We start from the raw sequence: 25,502 nt of genomic DNA, 5'->3' as shown, positions 1-25,502 counted from the left end.
GGTTCTTTTAAAATACATAGTTTACTATTATAAAATTAATTTTCTGTCCTTGGACAAAACTTTTTTTTTTTTTTTTTTTTGCCTTTACTTTCCCAAATCTTTACTTTTGAAATGCCCAGTTAAGGAAAAAAAAACAACAACCAAACAACAACAAACAAATACCCCACCCCTCCATTTGATTTCTCAGTCTTGCAAGTTGTCTAATGAAGAAGCAATTTATGGCTTTCTTTTCCAAGTACCCACTTAAGAGCCAGGAGTTTAATTTCAGAGTAATCTTCATTTAAATCAAAATGCACCTGCACACAGGCCTGCACATACTAGAAGAGACTGACAGGTATTTTGGTGTATTTCTTTAAAAATGATAAGAATTAAAACCACCATTTTTTTATTAGTGTTTATAAAGACGAATGGCAGCACTTATGTTTTAACAATACTCAATAAAGAGAACATTGTTTTCCAGTGACTAGCCTATATTAGCAACAGTGCTGAACATTAAATGCATAAATATTTTATTCTAAAACACTTACACAGCTTGTGGTTTACAGCTCAAGAAAGTCGTACATTTATAGTTGACCTGTGATGATCAAACCACAGTATGTTAATTCTGATATATATTTAGTATGATTTTTATTGCAGAAATACTCATAATAAAATTTCATTAAAAAAAAAAAAAGGCCCACCTTCATCATACACCTATGATCATGAGGCTGGCTTTGAAGTCTGCCATTACACATTTCTCTTTCAAGTACTGTTAGAGATAATCTGTTCTTACTTTTTACATCAGCAACTGCAGTAGGTTTCTATCAGTCCTTGGAAGAGAAACTATAACCTGAAAGCAGACTTGGGCTACTGAATGGCAGCATGCTGGTTTAGAGTATTCTGTTTTCCCAGCAAAGCAAAAATAATCATAAAATTGCTAACTTGTACACTATGCATTCAATTAGAGTTGGACATGAATTCAGATTCCCGTTCTAAATCCAAATTCACTCAGAACAACCATTCTGTTTTCCTGGTTTCCAACAACATCTTACAAATTCCCAGCTTCAGGACAAACAAGATCATGGGAATGTCAAGCATTTCTCCCTCCTTCTGAAACTCTCCCCCATCTCTCCTGAAGGAACTTTGTGGTTTTCAGAAGAGGTGGTAAATGATCCCCATGATCCCCAAAACCAAAACAAATAAAAGTAACACTAATTCAGGGTGGTTTCTTTCCAGGAGGGTGGCTCTGCATTATTGCACAGTCTTATAAAAGCTTTACTTAAGTCCCAGCTCTCCTCCCTCTCACACCATGTGACAGCTTCGTTACCAAAATGCCAAAAGATTACTATCTTTCCTGTATAAGAGTACATATTCAAAGGTGCCCTTTCTGTTTTGAGCATTTCTGAGTACTCTCTTCTGACCATAAGCATCTGGACTTTACTGAATAAATCTTAGTAATTTCAAAGAAGATAGAAGAATATATACTTGCACATATTTAAGGACTGCTCATAATGTTTTCACACATGAGATTTTTTCATATCCAAAAATGTGTTTTAAGCATAGTGTCAGGGTTTAGGCTGGGCTGGCCACTAAATTAATGTGTTTAATCTCTAATGTGGAGGGGCAGGGAGGAAGAAGGAACCTCACTTCATGGCCTAAGATTTAACCCCAGCATGCAGTTAAAAACATGGGAGCTGATTATTTATCAGAACACTTGCCTCCATTCTAGGCTACCTTCCAAAGCATCATTTCATTAATAGGCTATTCTGGAAAAAGTCACTGTAAGTCTTGAAAGAAAGAGAAAGCTGCAGGGGTTTTTTTTGGTTGGGTTTTTTTTTTTTTTTGACATTAGCTTGCTCAGCTAACGAGCTAAAATTCCCTTTCAATTAATTCTCTAATTTGGCCAGGCAGTTAGCAGATATATACATCTCCATATTACCTGAGACACCTTTCAAATTATTTCTGTGTATTTATACTATTTAAGCCCTTGCAAGTCAGTGACCTGAAGTTGTTTTTAACCACTTGTTGCCCTTTCATCTAGTTTAAATATAACAAGCTTTAAAAACAAAAACCACACACAACACATCCAGCCTGCCACTTTAATAGATGTAGTTCTGAAGGTAGTGAGGGCCATGATGAATTATTATCAACACTAGGCTGATCTCTTCATATAAAAACCAATGCGAGGTGGCATTTACACCCATTACAGATGTGGTTACTGAACCGCAAGGAGAAAGGGACTGAGGCACAAGGAAAGCAAACAGGGCACAAGGGCAGCAAACCCCCTAACCCATATTGGTGGGGACAGTTGGGCCAGGATTGGATACAGAGGAAAATATAAAATAAGAGGGTGGAGGGAACAGGGCCAGAATGCAGAAAGAGCCAGGGTAATGAGATCCCACAGGAGGAGGTTGTGAGGAAGAGCTGAGCAGCCCAGCGAAGGGGAAAGCCCCGTCCCAGCTGCAGGAGGCTCCTGGCACCTGATGGCACCCATGCAGGCTGCTCCTCTGCCTCCAGTCACGGCTGGGCTCCTCTCCCCAACTCTCCCTCTATGTTCCCTGACGCCAGAGAGAAGCCATGGTCATCTGGGATTGTCCCTGGTCTGGCTCTCAGTCCGGGGGATGGCTGGCATGGAGACCCGCTGGGCCTGTTTGCTCCACTCCCTGCAGTGCCCCTTTCTGACCAGCCAGCTGCCTCCTCTCCGTATATATTATTCTTTTACACCTATGCAGTTGACCCAAAGTCCATTAATTCCGTGTTGAAGCAGGTTTCGTCTCCCCCACAAGGGCTGTCCCGCTGCAGGCCTGAGAGTGCTCTCAGCCGCCTTGCTGCAGGACAGACTGTTGACTCTACACCGACACTATATCATACCTATCAAGTTTAAAACAAACCCAGCTGTCCCTGAAGGGCCAGGTGATTTATGTGCATTAACAACCTTGGAAATGCATTTTAAGAGCAGGCAGGATCCCACAGATGCCTAAAAGTCCTTCTGCCTCTCAGCTGCGCTCCAAGTTTGGAGCAATGGAGTGAGAGTTCAGAGTCGCAGTCACCCCTAGGAAGCTTCACCCACACGCTCCCCCCGGCAGACAAAACTGTATTCAAAATCAACACCCCAGAAGCAGAACCAGCAGGTTATGCCAGTTGTATTTATCATCCACAACTGTGATGCCGCAGCCTAAACTAATCACGCAGAACGGTACTTACTCCATAGCTTCAAAAGTCAGCACAGGCTCCAATTTTTAAAGAAAGCGTTTTGATCGTCACAACTTCCCTTCAGGCATCCTGAATGCACTGTAAAACCATCATCGCATTTAGTCCAGATCCCTTTGTACTTATTAATAAATGTAAACCACATACAGAAAAGTCCCTGGTCTGTGGCCTCGCTTTTCCGGCTGCTCCAGCTGTTTGGATGGAAGCAGCAGGTTTAAGGAGGCAGTAAACCAGCACACACCATTCTGCACAGGGATTGTTGCACAACCTTATCAACTGACATCTTCTAGGGATGGCTGCATAATATATTGCAATTTAGGTTTTATGACTGGCAAACTAATGCGCCTCAACCTGAAAACAGTCTCTCTCTTGTTTGTACAGTGCATTTACTTCATTATGTCAATTAAAATAATCCAGGTCTGTCAAGAACCTCAAGGTGACCGTAAGCACATTAAACCCATGGTTTTGGTAGGATTTGGGGAATGCCAATCGTTAAACTATTGACTGCTAACAGATGCAACATAAAGAAAATTGTATCCCTTGCTAGCGGTAAAGGAGCAGTACAAACGCACCATCTAAAAGCAAAGCTTAAAACGTTAAATATATATTGGGACTACCTGTTGGGATCTCAAGATTTATTGGGGTTTTAAGAACCTTCTCCTGAGTAATCACCTTCTCAGGCTGGAAAAGAAAGAGCCCTCTCAAAACGGAGATAACCTCTCTCACTCACTTGTAACAAAGAAGGACATACGATGTCAGACACTGAGCACCACCAGAAAGAAAAACAAGCCCAAGAAGAATAGCATCTGCTTATCTTCAGAGGCCTAAAGATTTTCTGGGCCTTCACATTAACTCAAGTAGATTTTTATCCTTCGTCCCTTTGTTTTCCTCCCTGATTTTCATTTTCCTTTTTCTCCTCCCGCACCGTATTTCACCCTTTTATAACCGTGTGCAAGGTTGGCGTCCCGTCTGCTGCCTCTGGGTAAAGATGAAAAGTAGCCCCAGCTTGTCCCACAGCCATCCCTCCTCCTTTTTTTTTTTCCTGTGCATGGAAACCCATCCATCAGCTCATGATAATGTGGTTTTACTTCTGTAGTGTGCAGTTGCTTCAAAGGTTTGGGGTACTGTCCCTCAAGGGAGTTTCTGCAGCAATGTTTTCCACAGGCCTTGTTACCATTCTTTGTTTATTATTTTTTCCCTCCATAAGCTTTCTTACCTTTTGCTGTGTAAGTAAATTCATAAACACATCAAAGATAAACAGACACTGCAGATACAACAGTTGGTATACCAGTAGCTATGCAGGAGAATATTACCCTCAGATGATTACTTTGATAAAACCAAATTGGTCCGCCCATTACAAGGATACATGTTTTGAATTACAAATTAAAAGACACAGTAAATGATCGATTTCTTGATATATGGAGAAGATACGAACAAGGTGGTCTGCAGCTCCATAAAGAATTACTTTTCTTGTCATTCCATATATTCTCCCTCACTCTCATATTCCAAACCCAAGCAAACAAAACAACAGGGACAGCTGAACCGAATTAGTGAGCGTCCAAAAATATCCAGCCCATCTTTCTTAAACACACACAAGAATGTTTCTAGTTTGCCAAAAAAGAAGCAGTATTTTTAATACTGCTGCCCTCAAAGAAGCTGCCTCTTGGCTGTCTGAATTACAAACTACTGTCTCGGGCAGATAAAACAAAGAATATGTGAAAATACAACCGTGTATAGAACGAGCAACACAGGAATCAGTCTCCAGCCATCTCTACTCTGCTCCACATCATGTTTTTACTGATTTATATTCAAACCAATGGACTGTAAAGACAACAGCCAGAGTAAAATCTCAGTACTTAGCCTGGATTATTTTTTTGTTTGGTTTGCCAAAAACTTGAGCTCTTTGCCAGTTTGGAGTCACCTGCAAGATATTTTTACCACCCAAGACTGAGCTGAAATTTTTCCATTGGATTAGTGGTAGAGGCAAGAGCAATGAAAATTTCTTATTAATAGCAAAAGTGACAGGGGAAGAGGTGGGGGAAGCATTTCAGCTGACAGCTTGGAAGTGATATACCGTTTATACACTTTTCTTAGCACCCATTACAGGTTTCACTGAAGCGTAGCTTTTCTTCATTGTGGTAAACTCCATGCTAAGGAATGCAAGGGAAAGAAAAAATCTGGAAGCAGTAGTCATGTGGGAATCCAGATGCTAACATCAGAAGAAACTAATCTCGTGTGGTGTCAGGGTCCAGTGAAGACATATTTGAAATACTGGGCCTAGCCACTTCTTTACAACAAAAATGCAGCCAAGTGCCCAGAAGCTGCAGGAATCCTAACCATTGCAAACTATTCTGGGAGACAGAGCAGTACGTGTTTAGGCCATATACTGAGTATTTACAGAGGAAAAATCGTTTCCATCAACTTCAAAGGGAGTTAGACGTCACGTATGGGTGGTTTAAACTGGAAGAAGTCCACGCATAAAGAAGGGAGAACTTCTTTGATTGGCCGTGATCATGGGACTTCCCTCTTGCAGGAGGAGATTAAAATAGAACCACCTAGACAAGTAACTACAATGTGTTGCATTTGGAGATACCTTCTCACGGATAATGCACATGCAAATAAATTAAGCAAGAGACTTTGTTGTTTCTATACTGTGATCATTTCTGTTTTTAAATGCCTGGGCGGTGTTTGGAAACTATGGGCGAAAGGTAACTTGGTGGAGTGACAAACAGATTTGGACTTTGAGGTTGGGCAGGGCAGGGCATTAAAATAAAGCCAAGCGGTATCTTCCTACCATATAAATGTAGATAGGTTTGGAGAGGGAAGAAAACAACTGGGTCGGTGTGGGCTGAACTAAGGAAGCATGTGTCTCTTTTATTTTTAAACAAAAATCCTCCAACCATTGAATCTTTTTGTTCTGATTTGTTTTGCTGCCCTCCCAAACACACAGTTAAAAACACAGGGAAGCCATAGAAGGCTCAGCAGGTAACGAGGGAGGAAGGGTGAAAAAACAGCCAGCGCTTAGAAGCCACCCCTCCAACAAATTAGCCAGGTTTATAGCTTTGCAGGACTCCTCACACTGATCTGATGGCAGGGCTGTTTGCCAAGCCTGGGGAAGGAAGATCAAAGGACACTGGCACTTGGAGAGAAGGGGAGCGTTGAGCGAGTTCAGAAATGCTGCCCTGCGCCTCCGGAGAAACAAGCTGGCTGCCTGGGAGCACCAGTACAGCAAAAGCTGTGCCATAGGATAAAAAAAGGCCTGGAGCAAACCAGATAGGCCTGAAATATGGGGAGAGGATCCCAGCTAAGGGAGGTGTGCACACAGCTCTCTTTTTTCTCCGTTTAAATGCAAAATACATTTTTGCACATTTAAGCAACTGAATGAGTGATAGTCTTTGGACTTTTCCACTCACTCCAGCCAGCTGCTAAATGAGATTCTGGAGGGGAAAGCTCTACAGGTGCCCACCCCGTCAGACCCGCTGAGCCCTCCTGGGGCAGAGCCCAGGGGGCTGTCACCCCACAGAGTCCTCCCTTCGGGGATGCTGCATTGGAAGATGCATTTGGGCAGAGGTGCCAAGACTTCTCACCTTATCCAGTACCCAGCAAGAGCCTGAAAGAAGGAAGGGACGCAGATGGTCCAGGAAGCAGTTTCCTTTCAGAAGTGAAAAGCAACAGATCAAAGATTAGCTCTTCTGTTACTCAGTCCCCTGTATAAAAAAAATCTGCCTGCAATCATGAGTCAGAGCCCTTTAAATAATGTATTATAGGCCTATCACTTTGGAAAAGTGCATTTCAGTGCTAAATGAATACAGGTATTAGCTTTATGCATTTTTATATATCTATATCTCACTAGGTGATGCATAATTAATTAAAATCAAACACATGCAATGCAGCTCTGGAAAGCTTCCATATGAAACAAAATTGAAAAGGTTGAGAATATTTAGTTAAGAAAGAAAATGAATAAAATTAAATCATAAACAATATAGACCCAAGCACATCAATCCACCTTGTAAAAATCTGCAAATTCATAAAAGAAAGTACATTTTGAAAAGAAAATACAGTGCACAAGTGACTGACAATATCATCAAGGCCAATAAATCAACACGATGGAGATAAAGATGGGACATTTAGTGACTGGAAGAAAACCCCATACAAAGATAGCAGGAATTTAACCAAAAGCACCAAGCTGGTTAGAGGACTGAAACTCAGACATCACTGGGGCTTTGAGCAAGCTCTTTCTTGAAGGGGTAGCCCACACCGATGTCCCCCAGCAGCTCAGCTGTTCGTGGAGCAGACATGGGCTTTAGCCTGATAACCACCCCGTTCCCTAATGCATGCTGCAGAATATCATGTACTTTCATAGAAAAACAATACGCTGTGCTGTGTGAGACTAAACAGAGGTGGACAACTGCACTGATATGGAGGAAAATATCCTTTGTAATATATTACAGATACAGAAATTGTTACTGTCCTGTACATTTTCCATCCTTGCCTCCTGTGCAAAGCTGGAGACCACCTCCAGCACAAACAACTTTTCAGAAGGCCACCCACAGCCCTAAATACAAATCCATGGAAGGCAGAAGTCAAAACCATTTTGATCTTAAATAGTGCATCCCATTTTCTACTTTAGTATGAGTATAACAATGCAAAATATAACATAGTCTCAAAAAGTCAATTTGCACCAGAGTTCCCCAGCCATAGCAGGGAAAAGGCTAATGTTAGAGAAGAGTAATCTGTTTACTGGATGTATTTAGTAAAACTTTCCCAGCACTAGCATGCAATACTTTTAAGGAAGGGGATGCAAACTGCCTATTTTTGAAGCACTTCACCAGGTTTAGTTTAGTCTAAATATTCAAACTTCAAAGCAGTCTTCTTGGAGCCAAGCAAGTAAAAATCTCAAATGGGAGTAGGGGGAGAAGAGAGGACCTCACAGATCAACATTGCCATGTGATCTGGATGCACAAGTAAAATAGGTTTTGGACCTTTTTTGTTTATTTTTAAATAGACAGTAGAAGACATACAGGTCCTTGATTAGCTGTGCTATTCATTGCTGAAACTGAAATGCTGGAGCCCATCTTTCTTAAAATTCCGTAGCAACAGTGTGGAAAAAGCTCTCACAGTGAGCCAACTAACCTCTCTTTATCAGCCGAGAAAACCAGGCACTCGGAGAATGCAATTAATCTTCTCCAAGGTGGAGAGCTCAAGGGCTGCAGTGGTTAACGGTCCAGAAGTGTCCATTTTTCCTCTACTGATTACGGAGGAAGTCTAAATTTTTCAGTTTCTGCTTCATTTGTATTTTCAGCAAGAAGTGTTTCATTCCATTCATGAAGAAAAACAAGCAAAGCCCTCAGTGCTCCAAAACTGGAACATTCTTGTCAAAGAATTTAACACATTACACCAGCAAGATTTAGGAGACTTGATGTGAAAGAACACAAGTAGGCAGCGATAATGACAAAGGGGTAGCTTGACAGCTTATTGACTGAGAATGGCTTTCACATCAGGAAGAAAAGAATAAACATCATTTTTTGTGTGCCAGATATGAAACATGCAGTACTATAAGTAACTATACAGATGGCTGACTCTAGAGCAGACCTTATGGATAACTGCAGGGTAACAAATAAATTTTAAACCATACAATGCTTTTTGAGCAATTTACAGGCTTCTGTTTCTGCATTCTGTATTCCATACATAGAAAGAATTAAATTAGCTTTATCTCAAACTGTGTATACTGCAAAGCCTATAGTCAAATTTCAGTATGCCTGTCACCAGAAAGAAGTAAGATGACAAACAATGAGCAGGGACATCAACAAAAGAATCAGATGGAATAAGCTCTTCAAACAAAAAATAAACCTTTTTTTTTTTTCTTCATAGATATTCTACAGAAAAGGATGGGGATAAAGATTCCTGGGACATCAAAATAGCCAATAGGGTTTATGTTCTTAAAAGCCCGTAGTTCTGGAGTAACAGATTGAATAGGGAGACTGTGCCTGAGCTGCTATCAGGATACAGGATGGGCAGCAAAGGTGAATACCCGATTCCAAGCACCTGCCTTGGTTAAAGCTGAGCTGAGGACTGGCAGCCAGCGCAGCGCAGCTGCAAAGCTTCCCTGACACTTGTGCTTAACCTAAGAGCTTAGGTACTCTCCCCCCGCCATGTTTCAGGGTACGTGTTCTTCTCTGGCACCAGTGGGATTTGAACAGGTCCCCTAAATTTTCGAAGCAGCAGGCAGAACCCAGCTCCTCAGATTGACTTCTGCACCCTTCCAAATTCTGTGATTTAAGTTCTTTATGAACTAACAGCCTGGAGGTGACGTTCTCAGACTTTCTCTCATTGCAACCCCCTCTGCCCTGTAGTTTACAGCAACATTTCTATTTCATATGACTGCATATGAAGGCTGGTAAGGAGAAGGGAATGAGGGAATTTCACACATCGCTAAGAGTAACATGAACACTGTGGAAATGCTCAAAACCGGCAGAAGACTATTTAGAAAGGTGATAGAGGGTCTGGTTACAGCTAGACAGGAGAGCTAAGAAAAGCAAACTGCCTTTCTATATGATACATAATTGATCAGTCTGACACATTGGAGAATAAAACTTTGTAACTGAAAAGCAGGAACAGTAAGAAGGTAGGAACTGCATGGACAAGAATGTAATAGGGCACTTCAAAGCAGTGACATTTCTGCTGGGTAGGGCTTGAGGGAGTGCAACTTTCTGGAAACTATACTGGCTAACACTTAGCCATGAATGAGAACTATGTTTTGTATTTAGGACAGAAGAGAGAGTTGATTTGTCTCTCATCTGAAGATGCTGTGTGTCATACCATGCAATATGCCATAAAAGAGGCAGGGCATACGAAGAGACAGAATCAGTTTTGAGAGGCCAAATTACCTCAGTAGTGAAGTGAGCAGCAGTGGGGCTCTGAGCCTTTTCAGAAGGATGGGACTTTGCTGGACTCTGAATTCAAAATCTTACCCTTGGTCCCCCGACTGTTCAGTCTGCCTCATGATATCTAAGTGATGGACGCTACAGACACTGGTCTCTGTTCAAGGCACTGAGGTGTTCTTTGTCAATATACCATATCACGAATAAATAAATAACTAATCATCACAGGTTAGTGTACAAACAAGACTCCCACTGAAGTTCCATAAGGTGCCACTTTTCTCTGCATCACTCCAAAATTTACTATATTTTCAAGGTGTTGCCAAGGGATGCATAGTCCATTTAAAGAACAACAAAACACATTGGTGGCCCGTGACTCAGATTAAAATTAAACTAAGCTAAATCTGGAAGTGAATTAATATAAAACGTTTTGCATGAAGACCCAAGGGGCTGGAATCACACAGAAGGGAATTTTTCCTTTTATAGTTTGCTGCTACTTTTTGGCAGTAGTGAACAAAGAACGATCCTTAAACAGAGTGCTTGGAGAGCATCTTTAAGCAGGCTCTTTCATTCCTGGTGGGGAACCTGAACAATAGGAACTGCGATAAAAGCAACTTCAAGTCACAATAAATACATTGTTCCCATTTAATTAATGTTTTCCCAATACAATTGGTGTGTAAGAGGTCAGAGGAACAGAAAATTGTATACTGTAGAGATCATGCTGTCAGGTAGCACATTAAAAATATTAAAACTGTTTTCCAAGACTGTTCCACAACATACACTGAGATGGGACTAGCAGAGTATCACGTGCACTAACCAATTCTTTATAAGTAGGAAGATGAACCCTGTAATCTCTTTATCATCCTGTCAGTGAGTTAATGGTCATTACCATGAACAGATTCTTATTTTATCAGGCAAGCCAAGGCATCACTGGTGCTTTTCATATGATAATACTGATGCTTTACACCACAATTAAAATGAGTACAAATTTTTTAGCTTTGCCTAGATCTAGCTGCAACTTTTCAACTTGCAAACACCACCTTGAAAGTCTTATCAGATACACTCATGTAGCATACTATTCTCCTCATGACCAAACGTTTCTCCCTCTCATTTCCTTTCCTCTAAATAAAAGGCTTAGAGGTGGAAACAATAGAGGAAACTGTTAGCAGAGAAAAACCTTTACATAGTGTAACGCCACCATCCAGAGCTGAGCAACCAGACCTTAACATGTGTTTTTGTTCAAGATTACCAAAACTCCAATGAATGTTGCTTTCCTTTATCAGCACTAAAAATATTCTAATAAACATCCTCATGTCAACAGTTAAATATTTTCAAAACAGAAATCTCCCACTGGGCTTTGTTTGTTATCAGCAAAGTCGTTTTGCAATATTTTGCCTTCCAGCTCCCCTCTCCCAAACAGCAACCATTACCACTGCTGATTTCTTTAATTGCTGGAAATGTTTTACTTTGTCCAAACAAACATGGAAATCAGTTTTCATAAAAATATGCGATGAACTCAAGAGTGAGACTTTTCTCCAGGTCAAAGATATCCTTGTGTAATTAAATTGGATGGTAGTAGTGGTTTGGTTTTCAAAGGATCCATCTAATCCTACCACTAAATAAAAAAAATAAAATCAGAAACTGGACTGCAGCTAAGTGTGAGCACATGTAAACAGAACTGAGACCATGCAGGGCAGTGTTGATCTTGGACACTGAAAGGATTTTCATTAAAAGTTCAATGATCTTCAGAGGTGACTCCCCCAGCCCCGTGATTTTCTGTGTTATCTCAGGACACCTCATGTACAACAAAATGAGAAGAAGAAATAGCTGTGTCTCAAATCAACTTCTGCATTACTTCCCAGATAAGTGTTCCTTTTTCTTCTTTTAAACTGAAAATCTAGTGAATTAGGGAAGGGAGAGAGAGTACAGGGAAGGAATAGCTTCCCTCAGAGAAGTACTCCAAGCTCATGTGCACTTTACTGTAGTCCTTTGTCAGGACAGAAAACCCATTCACCACATAAATCTATTAAATATGGGAGCCGATGAAAGACAATGAGAACACTGGGAAAAAAAAACAAAGCAGGCTGTAAATGCTGCCAGCAGTCCCTGTTTGCTCTGGTGTCTCCTCCTGAAGAGGTAGCCACCGAGGAACCAAGTGCCACACCATGGGCTGCCTATCATTGGTCTACATGAACATCTGTGCTGCATCTATCCAGGGCCAAAAGCAAACCTGTGACTGGTCCAGGAAGGTTCTTCGCTGCGGTGCCATTCTCCTCCACAGCCTTCCTCTTTACTAAACCAGATTTAATTGGTATGAGCCGAGGTACTGCGAGCCAGCAAGACACAATGGTAACAACCCGCATGGTAATCTCCGACGTATAGAGGGGGAAGTTGAAGCCAAGATTTTACAGTAAGATTAGTGATTTATGGGTGCACTGTTCAAGTTACTCTGAAGAAATGCTGAGTTCAGCTTCTGGAGGAGAAACAAAAATTATACAAAAATAATCATCAGGCTCCTTATCAACATTTAAGCTAAATCAGCTCTGGGTTGAGGTACCCAAATCACTGGTTGCTTTGGGATGGTTGCTACAAGGCCCTCGAGAGAGCTACCTTGGGAAATTAATTAAGACGCAATACATCAGATTTAAAACTTGGCGTCCTTGCTTCAGGTTGCTCTTCGATCTTTGCTCAGCCAGCTCTGTGGGTGGGGTAACCACGCATTTAGAGACGGGGAAAAAGAAAAAAAAAAAGGTCTTTCCCGAGGGCCCGGGCAGGCGAGCGAGTTTCCATGAGGTAAGCAAGGGCGTGAGCCCATGGGCGTGCTGCAACGGCCCTGGTGCATGCTCTTCCCCTACGGTACACACCAGGTATCCTGTTGTGAGCATGTCTGCGGTGGGTACCATCGCCATCCCTGCTGTAGCTCACCCCCCAGCCATTGCCACGTGCTCCAGCACATCCTTCTGCAGGGGCAAAAGGCCAGCTGGCTACCCCGCTGTCCCACCACCGCTCCCTGCCCCTAGCCTCTTGGCTAGGCCACTGCGTGCTTCTCACATACCACCGATCATTGAAACATTGGTCAAACTCTCTCCAGATCATGAGAGCTACAGCTTGGTCTTCACACAGGTCTTCCATGTCTGTTCTCCATCTTTGCTCCCCAAACCTGAGACCGTCCTTTGGCCTCCTGCTTACCTTCAGAGCAGCTGCTCCTCTCTGAGCCATCAGCCAGCATGGATGGCCACCAGCTGCATCATCCAAACTGGCAGCCACCCTGGTTGAACACATCCAACACAGCAGCTGCCTGCCAGCAACAGTCCCATGGTACCCAAGTGCCCACTTGGGCACTGGACTGACCTCCACTACCTTTGCTTCCCCAATGGACTGAGGGCCCTGAGAGAGCTGATAAGCACCTTGGCTGTGCCTGTGGAAGGGATAGAGATAAAGACCAGGTCCTTTTTCATACAAAGCCAGCAGATAAATTGGCAGAAGAGACAGAAAGACAATCTGGACAGCATTATGAGTCACCGTTCAAAGGCTATCCTGCTGAAAGGAGATTTAAGGGAACACATAACAGCTAGGAATAGCTGTCTCAGCCCACTGAAGTTCAAGTCTCTCCCTCTCCTGACACCTTATATGCCCACCTCTCCCACCCCACCCAGGAAAAATTGCGCTGTGTCTAGGGGCCGTATGAGATAGCTACACCGGTTCTACCACTCCTGGGGATACTCCTCCACCAAAAAGATGCTGACAGCAAGAAGCACACAGGTCACCTCCTCTGTCCTGGCATTGCCTGACTACCAGAAAGCAGCAGAATAAGATGCTGCTTTTGTCTTAACATTTAACTTCTTTTAGACCTTTGATGTGTTTATGGCTCAGCCTGAAACACCTGAAAGGCAGCAGTTTGTGTACTAGGCACACTGGACCCAGTCAACAGAACCTAATTTTACAAGTGAGGTGAAGCTCAGCCTTCTTTCCACACTCCCACAAGATACACATCCAGAAGTAAAAAAAACCAATCCTTCACATCCTTTTGCTAACCAAAGATGCAAATCAAATGGCACTGGCAGACTGTTCTGCTTCCTCAGCTCTATAAAGAGTCTCCATTCAGAAGATGTCTTATGTGATCACTGAATTCTTTCTTCCATAATAATCTGTTAAACTCTTAATTAGAAAACAAAATTTAAAAAATATAGTACTGTTGCACCAGCTGTTTCCATGCACTGGTCACGAACATTCATCACCGCTACAATACCTATAGTGCAACTATCCACCAAGGAGAAACCTAAATTCCTTGGAATTACTGCTGCAGCGTTGAAGTGCGTAAGCTGCCAAGGCATTCAGGAAGTTAATAGATTTGTTTATGGACTAGACAAGGCTTAATTAAACCCGGCAGCTCCAAAGAACAGTAAATCCTCTCTCCTCCTGTCTTCCCCTCCCCCCTTTTTTTTTTCCTAGAGTATCTTTCTCCTAGTGGCTTTCCTCTTCCTAATAATCCCATCACAAATGACAGATATGTTATCAGTCATCATTGGGATTTGACACGTTCTTAATACCTGTCATGACAGCTCTGAAGTCTGCGTACTACCCCATTGTATTCCAAGGCATTTGCCGGAGGTAATGGACACATCAAATAGCAGTCAATGGCTCTGCTTTATCGGACTGCTGAAGGCTTGCAATATAGAACTAGATGCTTAAAAAAAGCTAATCCGTGATTATTCAAAATTACACCCAGAATAATTAAATATAAAACAGTACAAATAGTTTCTGGGCTTTCTGTGCCTATGATCCTCTCGGCCACATTGTAGAATTTTTTATTATATATCTAATTTACAAGAATGCGTTAATATTTAAGAAAAGGTACCAATATTGGTAATACTGAAGATCACATTAATAATCCAAGGTCTTCATTAAAAGGTTCAAAGTATTATATTCATTCTGGTGTTGCTGTGCCCCTGTTCCTCTGTTAGAGGAACCAGTCTCTCCTGGTTCCTCTAACAGAGAGCCTAATGCAGAAGTCAGGTGCAAGTCAAGGCTAGAACCAGAGTTAACGTGAACACTAACATTAATTCACATGTTAATTCACATTAAGAGGTGAACACCTGAATTGATATGAAGACAATGGGATTGTGAAGTGTGTCATTCACAGTAACTGTCAATACTATAAAACCCAAGACTAAAAGTGAGCACAGCAGAACAGAATCTGAAAGAGTATCTCCTTGAGGGGAACACAAGGAAAAGACAGAGTGTTTTATCAATGAGTGATAAGAACAAGGAACACCAACTCTGTGGTGTTCAGATTTCTGTAGACCTCTTAATACAGCAGTTTTGTTTTTCTTTGTTCAAGCCCTCAAAAGAGCTGTTACAGATACAGAACTCCACAGAACAAGCCGAGTTCAACAGAACTCCCTAAAGAGATGTATTTTCTTTTAGTCAAATCCCAGTATTACTTTAGATTACTCTGGTAATCTGTGTGCAGTACTTTTCAGGCACCAAAAAAAAAATATAAATTCTTACTGAAACATTTATTTGAAGCCTTAAACTTGCAGAAGACTTTCCCTCAGTTTAACTGAGCTGCTGCGAAGCATCATATAGCCACAGTCTCTGCCAACAGCATACGAGCTGCATGACAGCAGTGTGCCTTGTCATTAGTAAATGCAATAGCTCGTTGTACTCAATGCATTTACAGTTTTGCACAAAAGCAGAAAAAAACCACCCCCAACAAAAACAAAAAACCCACAGAAATTAGAGACAATGCAGCCCTGTGCACTCGACTAACTTAGGGCTCTTTCAGCAAGGCAATAAAGCTAAGGCAGAATTGTGAGCTGGAGTCAAAAGGAAGTGTCCCATTGACATAATGAGCTTTGGAGAAGATTTGGAGTGAAGAAGACAGGCAAAACACGTTCAGCCACCTAAGTGACTCTATGTCTTTTGGACAAAACTGTTACCCAGTGCTCAGGGTCTCAAGGGATTGTTCTCTTCTACAAGAAATGAATGAGTAAACTAGGCTTTTTTACGGTGAGGTTTTACTTAGGAGAGACACAAGAGTAACTCTTGCACCCGTGAGCACTCACTCGGGAACCAAGTGATGGCATTTGCAGGGTGAGGGGATGTTGTTCTCAGGATGCAGCTTGACAACACAGCAAACCCTGTTCCAGGGATCTAACCCACTGCAAGCAGAGCACTGGTCGGGTATAAACTCACCCTGCCGGCTGAAGCACTTTCAGAAAAGCTGAAAGGTTAAGTTTGTATCAGTAGGCTTCACACCAGATCAGATAGTGCCTGTTCTCCAGCAGCCAACAGAAAAACATACCGCAAACAAACTTGGTATCATATTTTTTGATCATGACCTTCTGGCGGGGCCTGTTCCGGATCAGATTTGTGCTGCCAGGGCTGCACGGAGGCAAGATCGTGGCAACACGGCCCCGTCGAGGAGTCTTCCCAGCAAATATTCCCTTCTGGCTTGGCTCCAAGGAGCATTACTGCTTCTCCTGCTGTCTACACTCCCAGTTATTCCTTTCATATACCCTCTCAGCTGTAAGCAAATCAACATGCCAATCCCTGGGGACACACGGCTTAGCTTATATTTAAGACTTGCCATTCTGGTTTGCGCTTTGGACATTGATTTCCATTGTCTCAGCTATCACTCAACAAAAGGGCATTTAATTGCTGTCTCATTTAGTCTGGGGGAGAGGGGGAGAACAACTTCTACCAGCCCTCTGATTGATGGCAGCCATTAGCACCTTCTAGCACAAAGCGGACTTATTAGAAGCAGGATTTACATGTGAAGTTCATTGCCACACAAGTGAATCAGATTTGCAGCCATGCTCACTTGAACAACTTTAGAGGCGAAATCTTCACGTGAAATGAATTTGCAGAAATGCTTATGCTGGCCACCCATTTAACGGGAAAACTTTGAAGATTAATGAAGTTTGAGGAAAGCTTCTAGAAAGAAAAGGAAGTTTAGTAGAGATCTCAAAGGTTTTGTTTCTCTTTTTAAGCACTACCATGTAGGTACTTCAACAGTTGAAAAAAAAAAACAAACCAACAAAAAAAACCAAACAAAAAAACCACCACCCAACCAACCTGATTCATACTTATTTACACACCGCTAACACCAGGAAACACTTTATATCCACTATTCCTCAAAGTCTGTAATTGCATACTATGAAAGGCAATGCTGAAGGATCCCATAAACTATTTCCCCCTCTTGTATGAGCATTTTCTATTTTCTTTGTGAAGGAGGAACAAACAAAATTAATATCCACATTTAATATCCTCCATGTTCTGTAGAGCAATGAGCCACATACTCTGGTGTTCAAGCCAAACTGCTGACAGTGGATTTTTAGTATGCGGCTCATTTTATTAAAAAGCACAAGGAAGCTAATCTTCCTTTCAAAGGAACAGAGCTCAAGAAACAACTAGATCAGTGAAAGCTTCATGAAATACTACCTTTAATCAGTCCAGTTATGTGAAACCTGCAATAATTTCAATAAAAGTCTGATGTAGTTTACTGCAACTTATCAAAACGTTTAATCACTGCAAAACCTAAGACCAAGCACCTTTTGAACATCAGACTTTCCAGTCAGATGCAGAAACAAGCTGAGGGACTGGGTATTATCAGACACACCTATGTGCATTTTTTGGAAGATTTACCATGGGAGAGGCAGACAGAGAAAGGCTGACTTGCAGGGAGGCGGCGACGTACAGCCCGACACGGGAGTGCTCACACCGTCTCAGCTGCAGGAACCTTAACCCTGGCCAGGCAGAGGCTTTCTGAAACCATGTCAGTTATACCCACAAGAAAGCACTTCTGGCTACTTTCAGAACATATCCTCTGTTATTCACATAATTGGTTTAAAATTCCACAGCTAAATTACTCTGCTATTACTTGCTTTCCTTGCACCCTTACGTTTGAATCCCTCACAGGACCCACCTTTGTTCCTTAGTGATATACATCTTCCCTGATGTGTATTTCTAAATAAGCTTAAATAATGGCTTTTTTCATGCTTTTTTCCTACATTTTGAAAAATCATGATTTTAGGCGCATACATGAATGTGTGAGGGCAGAATGCATGTTTTTGGTTTAGAACAGCTGTCTTCACTTTTATTCATTCTGCAGCTCACATGCATGTAAAGCTGTATTTTGATCTCTTCCTTTCCTCTCAGGTTTTAAGGGGAAGTAAAACTCTACGGACAGAAGCATCCGAAAAAACCACCCACCCCTAAACAAAGCCCCTCCCAAACTGGCATGCAGCCAGCTACTAGCTAAACACTAGAATACACTTGTTTTGTTAACTTGGCTCTTTTATTTTCCTCTCCCATTGTTTCGTTTCTCTTTGGTGTCAGACAGGAGACACATGTTTCTTTTGCTGGAAAGGCTAAGTGCTGTCTTCCGAAAAATATGGTCTACAGACAATTATTACCGGTAGCCGAGATGAAGGTGGCACAGGCGATCCCAGCAAAATCCCTCGCTTCCCATCCAGGCTCACGCCAGGCTGGAACCAGTGCTCCCAACAGCAGAGCTTCCAGGAGCGTGGCCAGCACCAAGCAAGCTGCCAAAACGGTTTTAAACCACTTTGCAGCTAAAGAACAGAGCAAGAGCCATGTTTGTGCAACCCCTCTGTCAATCTTTGCTTCCAGTCTCTTTGGCCACTTGAGGATAAAGAAAATTCTTAGTTGGAAGACGGTTTTACAAGCTGGTTCCTGAGCAACCTGTCAGGCCAACACATGCTAATCAACGTGAACAGGTCCTGGAAAAGAAGTTGATCGAATCTCTCCGATCATCCTCAGAGACGCAGTCAAACCCGCGCACCTTCAAGATTCAGGTCAATCACACATCTGCTCAGCATCCCCCTGGGAGACTCAGAATGTAAGTGCAAAATTAGGGCAAGCACTAGCACAGCAGTAGGCTGGAGCATCTTGCTGGCAGAGACACAAACCTGCTTTTCTACCCAGTACACCATCTATAAATAGGTTTATGAATACAGGACCTCTGCCAAGCTGTTCTTTCTTTTTTTTTTTTCCTTTGCTAATTTTTAATGCCTCCTGCAAGATTGGCTCCTAGAAGTTTTATCTCCATTAGTAGTAATAAACATTTATTATATGCTCCAGCAATGTCTGAAAGTCTTGATGAATAGCAACAAATTTGTCTAGAAAAATAGAGTATAATTTCCCATTTAGAAAACTCTAGGTATTCAAAAAAGGAAAAAGCGAGCTTACCTTACCAAAAATTCACATGAGAAGTCTGGGTGCGGACCACAGCTTGGGAGAGAGAAACCCACTTCTGCTGGGACGTCAGGAGAACCCAGGGTGGTGTCACTGTTCAGTTGTATTCAGCTGTGCTCCAGTGGGTACCAGGCGAGCCCCAGAACTGAGCCCTGGGCTGTCCCCCTCTCTCTTCTCACCTGGAACAACAGAAGAAGCTCTGAGCTCCCTCAGCACAGGGGTGATGCAATATTTCCCATTCAAGCCCCAGTAATGGATGTTTACACCGACTGACTCCTGGAGATTCAACACGGCCTTGTAGAAGGGGAAACTCATTACAGCTGCCATTATCCATAAACATCGCTCTCTGCTGTTCTCTACTGCAGGTGCCCTCTACACTTAAGATGTCTTGGGGACATGCAAAGCACTAGAAAGCTATTTACAGAACATCCTACCTCTGCCTGGGAGGGGCCACTTTTCTAGAAGATAACGGTAGACCCATAACAAACTTACTCAAGCCCAATCTGTGGCAAGAACACTTTATGGTAAGAATTTGACTTTGAGCTGCCAATGGCTGGATAACCAAATCAACCAGTGCTAATTTCAAACAGGGGCATTAACCAAGGGCTTAAATTACCTTGTACTTCCATCTAATATCATTCTCTTGCATCTCCTTTTTTCCCCTTTCCCTCCCAGCCCTTACATAGTTCACCATCCATTTTCAAGGATGGATGCCTAAATGAAGCCCTTTATTAAGGCTCGATTTTCAAAAGCAATGTCACCTTGCAGTTTCCTTCTGCTTCAGAAATTAACTTCTAGGGGCATATTCTTGAAAAGCCTACATCTATACTTATTCCAACTTTCTGGGGAATAATCGAGTATGGAAAGTAAGGTTTAGCCTGATGAAATTTTTATTTCCATCTAAAAATGAAAGGAAATGCATAGCAAAGAATTTCTTTCCTCAGCCTCCTTATTATTTTTTTTCTGAAAGGTGAAGACAAAGGAGATGCATTACAATGCCATTTTTTCCCTTTCAGAAATCCCAAGAATCTCACCACCATATACTTAAGTTTTCAGAGTAGACCACTAAATATTTTATATTTCTGAGTAACTTGACCTCACTGGTCCTGATCTGAGCAGGGTGTTGGACTACATGACCTCTGCTGGTCCCTTCCAACTCAAGTTATCCTATCATTTTTTCCAAAGGGGACAAAGACTGGTTTGTACCTCTCAAGCCAACCCTTTTTGTGTTTACTACCATTTTTACTGTATGCATCTTCTCCAACGTGGAGTCTGTCAATAGTTCAAATCTACAAGCATCATACATATGAAAACTCTTTAAAATGTATTTTTAATTTTAAATTAGCAGAAGTATCTTTTCACGTGTCACAAACCAAAAGTATTTAAAACATATCAGTAAAACTAACCTGGTAAGAAAACTAAGAGAATGTATCCCAAAATCTCTGTTAATGATAAGGAAGGGAAAAAAAGTGTTGGGATTTCCTGTGGAAGAGCCACTGTTTTACAGTGATACATTTTCTACCTGAGATTCTGAAGTCAGGATCCTGTTTCTAAAATGGCACACGCAGCTGCCAGACCCATTTGCAGGGAAGGCAGCGGGATCCCTCGCAGGCTCCACACCTCTCCCTGCCAGCACCGTCCCCCCAGCACCGCCTCCTCCCTCTGCCAAGGCACAAGGTCACACACAAGCCCACATCCCTTGCAGAGCATCACACAGCCAGCTCCCAGCAGCTTGAGCTCTGGCTGCCTCCGTCGTGTCCATCAGCAGAAACTTCTAGCTGGCTGGCAGGTTTACTAAGCAGTAAAAAGTCTCTGTGCCTTTTCACAGAGACTCTCAGGAGACAAACTTTCTCATAATTTTTGCCTCCCAAATCCTTAAGTGTATGAGCGTATCTTGATTAATACTAAACCAAGAAGAAATTGTGTAATGCAGAAAGGTCTTTTTCCGTTTCACTGTGTACCTGCTCTCATTAGAGAGGAATAGAGACTTTATTTAATAGATGAGATCTCAAGGGAATAAAGTGCAAGAATCCTAGTCCTAAAACTTCATAAAGACAAGATATTAAAACAAAAAAATAAACAGAATTTTTCCATTATTAAGGTGAAGGAATACCATATGGGACTCTCAAGTTCTCAAGTTCAACAGAGCCTTACTTCTGTTACTCTTTAAAGTCTAATGCTCCTATCATCTCTGCTGTCTTCTCCCTTTCCCCTCCCCTCCAAGGACTTCAGATAACTTCTCTCAATCGCAATGGGCACGTCAAGCTCTGTCACTCCTACCGCTGCAAGGGCACACCGAGGCAAGAAAAGGGTAATCCCCTCAGAAGAACACTCACATGGGTCTACCAAGCAAAGGGATACATTCTTTCTTCCTTCATTTTTCAAGAATCACAGTAAAATACAGCACATTTGCAGTTTTATGCTAATTCTCAAAGAAATGAACAGCATCCCCAGTTTTAAAGCTGAGCCTTAGCCCCAAAAAGAGTCTAAGAGACTGTTGTGAGACATGGAGGGCTTTTTCTTCAACACCCCCATAGCTTACTTCAAAGCTCATTATATTAAGTGGGAGTAGTTGAGATGCAAAGTCAAATTTAAGCATCCTGGGAATAGCTGTGCATGATATGAAGCTGGCAGGCAGGTCTGCTGCAGGGATGCGGTTCCGTACATGAAGCCATGAGAGTGGGATTCCCAATAACGGGAACCAAGGCATGGAAGAGAAATCAGTTCACGGGTTAGTCTCCAGCAGCAGAGAGATGAAGTTTTGTTTGTTTCTCAGGAAGGAGGAAAGCTGATACTGATCAAATCAAAGCCTGGATCCACAGTCCTCCAGGCTTAATTAGAAAACCATGAGGAGTACAAAATGGCACCGGACACAGAAAATGATCATTTTTCAAGTAAATTTAGTTGGATGAGCACTGTTACATTTACAGTCCACTCTCCTCCATCCACTCTTTTTTCCTTGTTAATGATACAGAGTTGGCTGCAGATGCAACAAAACCTGTCAGCGACCGCAGCGTGTCCTAAAGCAAGCCTGGCCCATTATTCCAGCTGCCTAGATGAAGGTCGCTGACACCGCTAACACCTTTGACATTTTATAATCAATTGCCAGCATTTAGAGAGGAGAAAATACCACTAGCTCTGAGCGCACTTGGAAAGAAAGAAATTCTTTTCAATTAATTTTCAGCTTGCTCTCTCTGATAGCCAAAACATGAAAAGACAAGGCAACCTAGCAAGCCAAATATTATCTGGCAGCCAATGCCATACTCTGTTTGTATATAAACAATTGTAGTTTATCCGCCTCTTTAAAATAACTGCAATATGAATCATCTTAAGGACAGCAGCAGAAAAAACAGCCAAATATTTGTAGCTGAAGAAAAACATCATTTGATTCTCAAAGAAACTGTGAATATCAGACTATCAGCATGTTGCTAACACCAAATAACTATTTGAGAAACCTAGTATTTTGTGGAAAGTCTCTTGGAAGAGCGGCTGACCTTTACCTATCCCTTTGCTGCTGGTAAAGGATGACGAAGCTCTTCCTGTGCACCGCACATTCATCCTGTGCCTGCTTTCATCTTCAGGACAGGAACAGAGACTGCTGCCTTTTACACTATTCCTGTGTTGATTTTCAGCCGGCTGTTATATTCCGCTGCTATAAGTGAGGATGGAGGGCTAAGGAAGAGAGATTTTCAAACGATACTTTGTAAACAGTCCACAGGTCCCATCTGATTTATAAACTGCCAATGCGCTGGGTGAGTTCAGCCCTGGATTTGACAGCGCTGCCCTTACCTGGTGGTTCGAAGCAATCATTTTGAATTAATACAGGGCCTCAGAGACCATGAGGATCTCTAACTTAAGACATCCTAAAGACCTGCCTGTATTTCGGTCAAAATTCTTTCTCCTGACAGTCCTCCTCATCCACCAGCTCCTAATTCAAACCACCAGGCAGGTCTTGCTTTTCATGGGAGCTGGTTGCTGTATGCTGTAACGTTTGCATTAAATACAATTGCCAAAGGCACTCCAATTTCCACTAATAATTGTCATTAGGAGAAGAAAAAAAAAAATGGTTGTATTTTTGTCAGAAAAGAACCATTCCCAATGTTTAACATAGGCAGGATAATGGTCACGGGCAGCATCTTGGCTCAGCAGGCAAAGCCAGTAGGTGGTAAATGAGAGTGCTGAGGAGGGGACAGATCTTTTTCCAGGGGGGAGAGGGGGCAGTTCCTGCTAAAGGAGGCACCCTGATGGCAGGAGATTTATGCATCCCCTCTTGTGTCAGTCTAGGAGGAGGGAATCATTACGCAGTGCCAGCTGCAGGGGTGTGCGCTGCTGTCGGGAAAAATTAGAAGTCTAGCAATGAACTATAAAGAAGGGAGAAATGACAGAGTGAATGAAAACCCCATGATAAACCCATTTAGGCTCTCTTCTCCCCGGGATGAAAGATGAAGTCTAATCTCTTTGGCATATATCCTGGCCAAGACTCAAACAAATATGCCTACATTCGCACACATGCACGCCCCTGGAATATGCAATGACAACGTCCACAAAAAGGATCCGGAACTGCAAAGGGTACTGAGCAAGAGTCCTTTTTCTGCACGTTTAGCTAAGTTCTGGGGAAAGATCAGAGCACACTAAGATGCTTTTGATCAGAAGAAATCTCATCTGCTGCCGAAAGCCTTCTTTGTGCAAATACCTTTGAAAGAAAGCCTTTCCATTTGAATACCTCGGGGGAGTGGTGGGGGAAAGGGAGAGGAGAGATGATGGGAGTATAAGACAGTGAAAAGCAACTGAACTAAGGCTCTGGTATTTCACTCTTATTTGAGTGAAGGGGAACTTTCCAATTTCATGTGGCATTCCTTTGCCCAAGAGAATTTCTGGCCGAGTTGGGCAGGTCTGCATAACTTCTTGTCCAGTTAAAAGGTAGAGGTTTTTTTTTTTCTCTTTCATTAATACACTCATGGAAAAGAAATATTCCAAATATTTCTTCATTGTGCTTGGTAATAAAAATAGGGTCAGGCTCTCGGGTCATACTGCTGTTGGCCTGCAAGGGAACAGGCAAAGAATGGGCAAGAAAAACAGTGACCTTCAATACAGTCCCAAAAGCCCCTGGTTACAATTCCAGCCCTAAGCCTATGAGGAGAAGTATTTGGTAATTTTTCCTTCTGCCCGTCCTGATCACTATTAAAGCCTCAGGACTGGTGAAACTCTGTCTGGAACACTAATGCCCTGCAGGAAACAGGGTGGTACAAAATGGGAGCTGTTGGGAGAACACCTTCCTGGGGGAGAAGGGAGGGAGGAAGGGAGGAATGTAGTTCGATACCTTTTTTCAAGTGACACATATGACCCATGGTGTTAGCCAGAGTTTTTACCAGGAACAGAAGAAATACAGAAAAAAGATTTATGCTATCAGGTTTCAGATTAAGACACCACTGACCATGCTGACCACGCTGACTACCTGGTGTGTTAAACGAGCACTTACACCTGCACACTGTGGGTCCAACTGCTTAGAAAAATACAAACACTCAAAAATACCAAACAAAGCATCGCAAACTATGATAGTTTGGGGACTTCAAACATGGATTCATTAGAGGTGTAAAAGGGGCATTGAAGCGAAGAATGTGGTTCTCTGATGAATTAAAGCAAATGGAAGTTACCTACATGCACAGACGCCCAAAGAACGTAACTCTGAAGGCCAGTGTTTGATCAAAGTTGTGTGAAAAACCACAGAAATAAACCACAAGTTTTTACAGTAAGCAACAGCAATAAAACTGGAAAATTCTTAAACTACAAAACCGTATAATTGTCAAAGTGCAAACAATACTTCTTACAGCAACACAGTTATGTCTCACTTTTTTTTTTTTTTTTTTTCCCTAAGGAAAGTAAGGACAGGCAAATGTATAATATTAATATCAATTCTGGAAATACTTTCATAGTAAGATATCAAATATATTTTGAAAGGAAGGAAAAGAAACATGGTTATTTATCTGACTTGAAAACAGCACAGTGTCAAGTTAATTTAAAATTCAATTTCAGTTTAAAGCATTACAAGGAAGAAAGAACCCTATGTATCACGGGTTGTAAATTGAAATCCTAGCAAGGTTTTTGTCTGCCAACTATTTGTGTATCAGCTATAAAGCCCGACTGCAGGTGCTTTCTTTAGGAGATGCGCTGCAAGGCTCTTGTAAACCATGTTTGGAGAAGTTTGTCATTTAC

General features: G+C 42.1%; 1 protein-coding gene across 1 annotated transcript in view; it reads right to left on the bottom strand.

Moving 5' to 3' along the window:
* Positions 1-25,502, bottom strand: part of LOC106901026 (plexin-B2-like) — a 189,638-nt gene that overhangs the window by 97,760 nt on the left and 66,376 nt on the right. The window contains exon 2 of the mRNA XM_014963352.1: positions 19,289-19,468. The gene's annotated coding sequence lies outside the window, so the exon portion shown is untranslated. The remainder of the gene's footprint in view (positions 1-19,288; positions 19,469-25,502) is intronic.

The sequence above is a fragment of the Calidris pugnax genome, unplaced genomic scaffold, assembly GCF_001431845.1.
Source record: "Calidris pugnax isolate Ruff unplaced genomic scaffold, ASM143184v1 scaffold44, whole genome shotgun sequence".
NCBI classification, from domain to species: Eukaryota; Metazoa; Chordata; class Aves; order Charadriiformes; family Scolopacidae; genus Calidris; species Calidris pugnax.
This window is presented reverse-complemented; position numbering and strand designations above follow the sequence as displayed.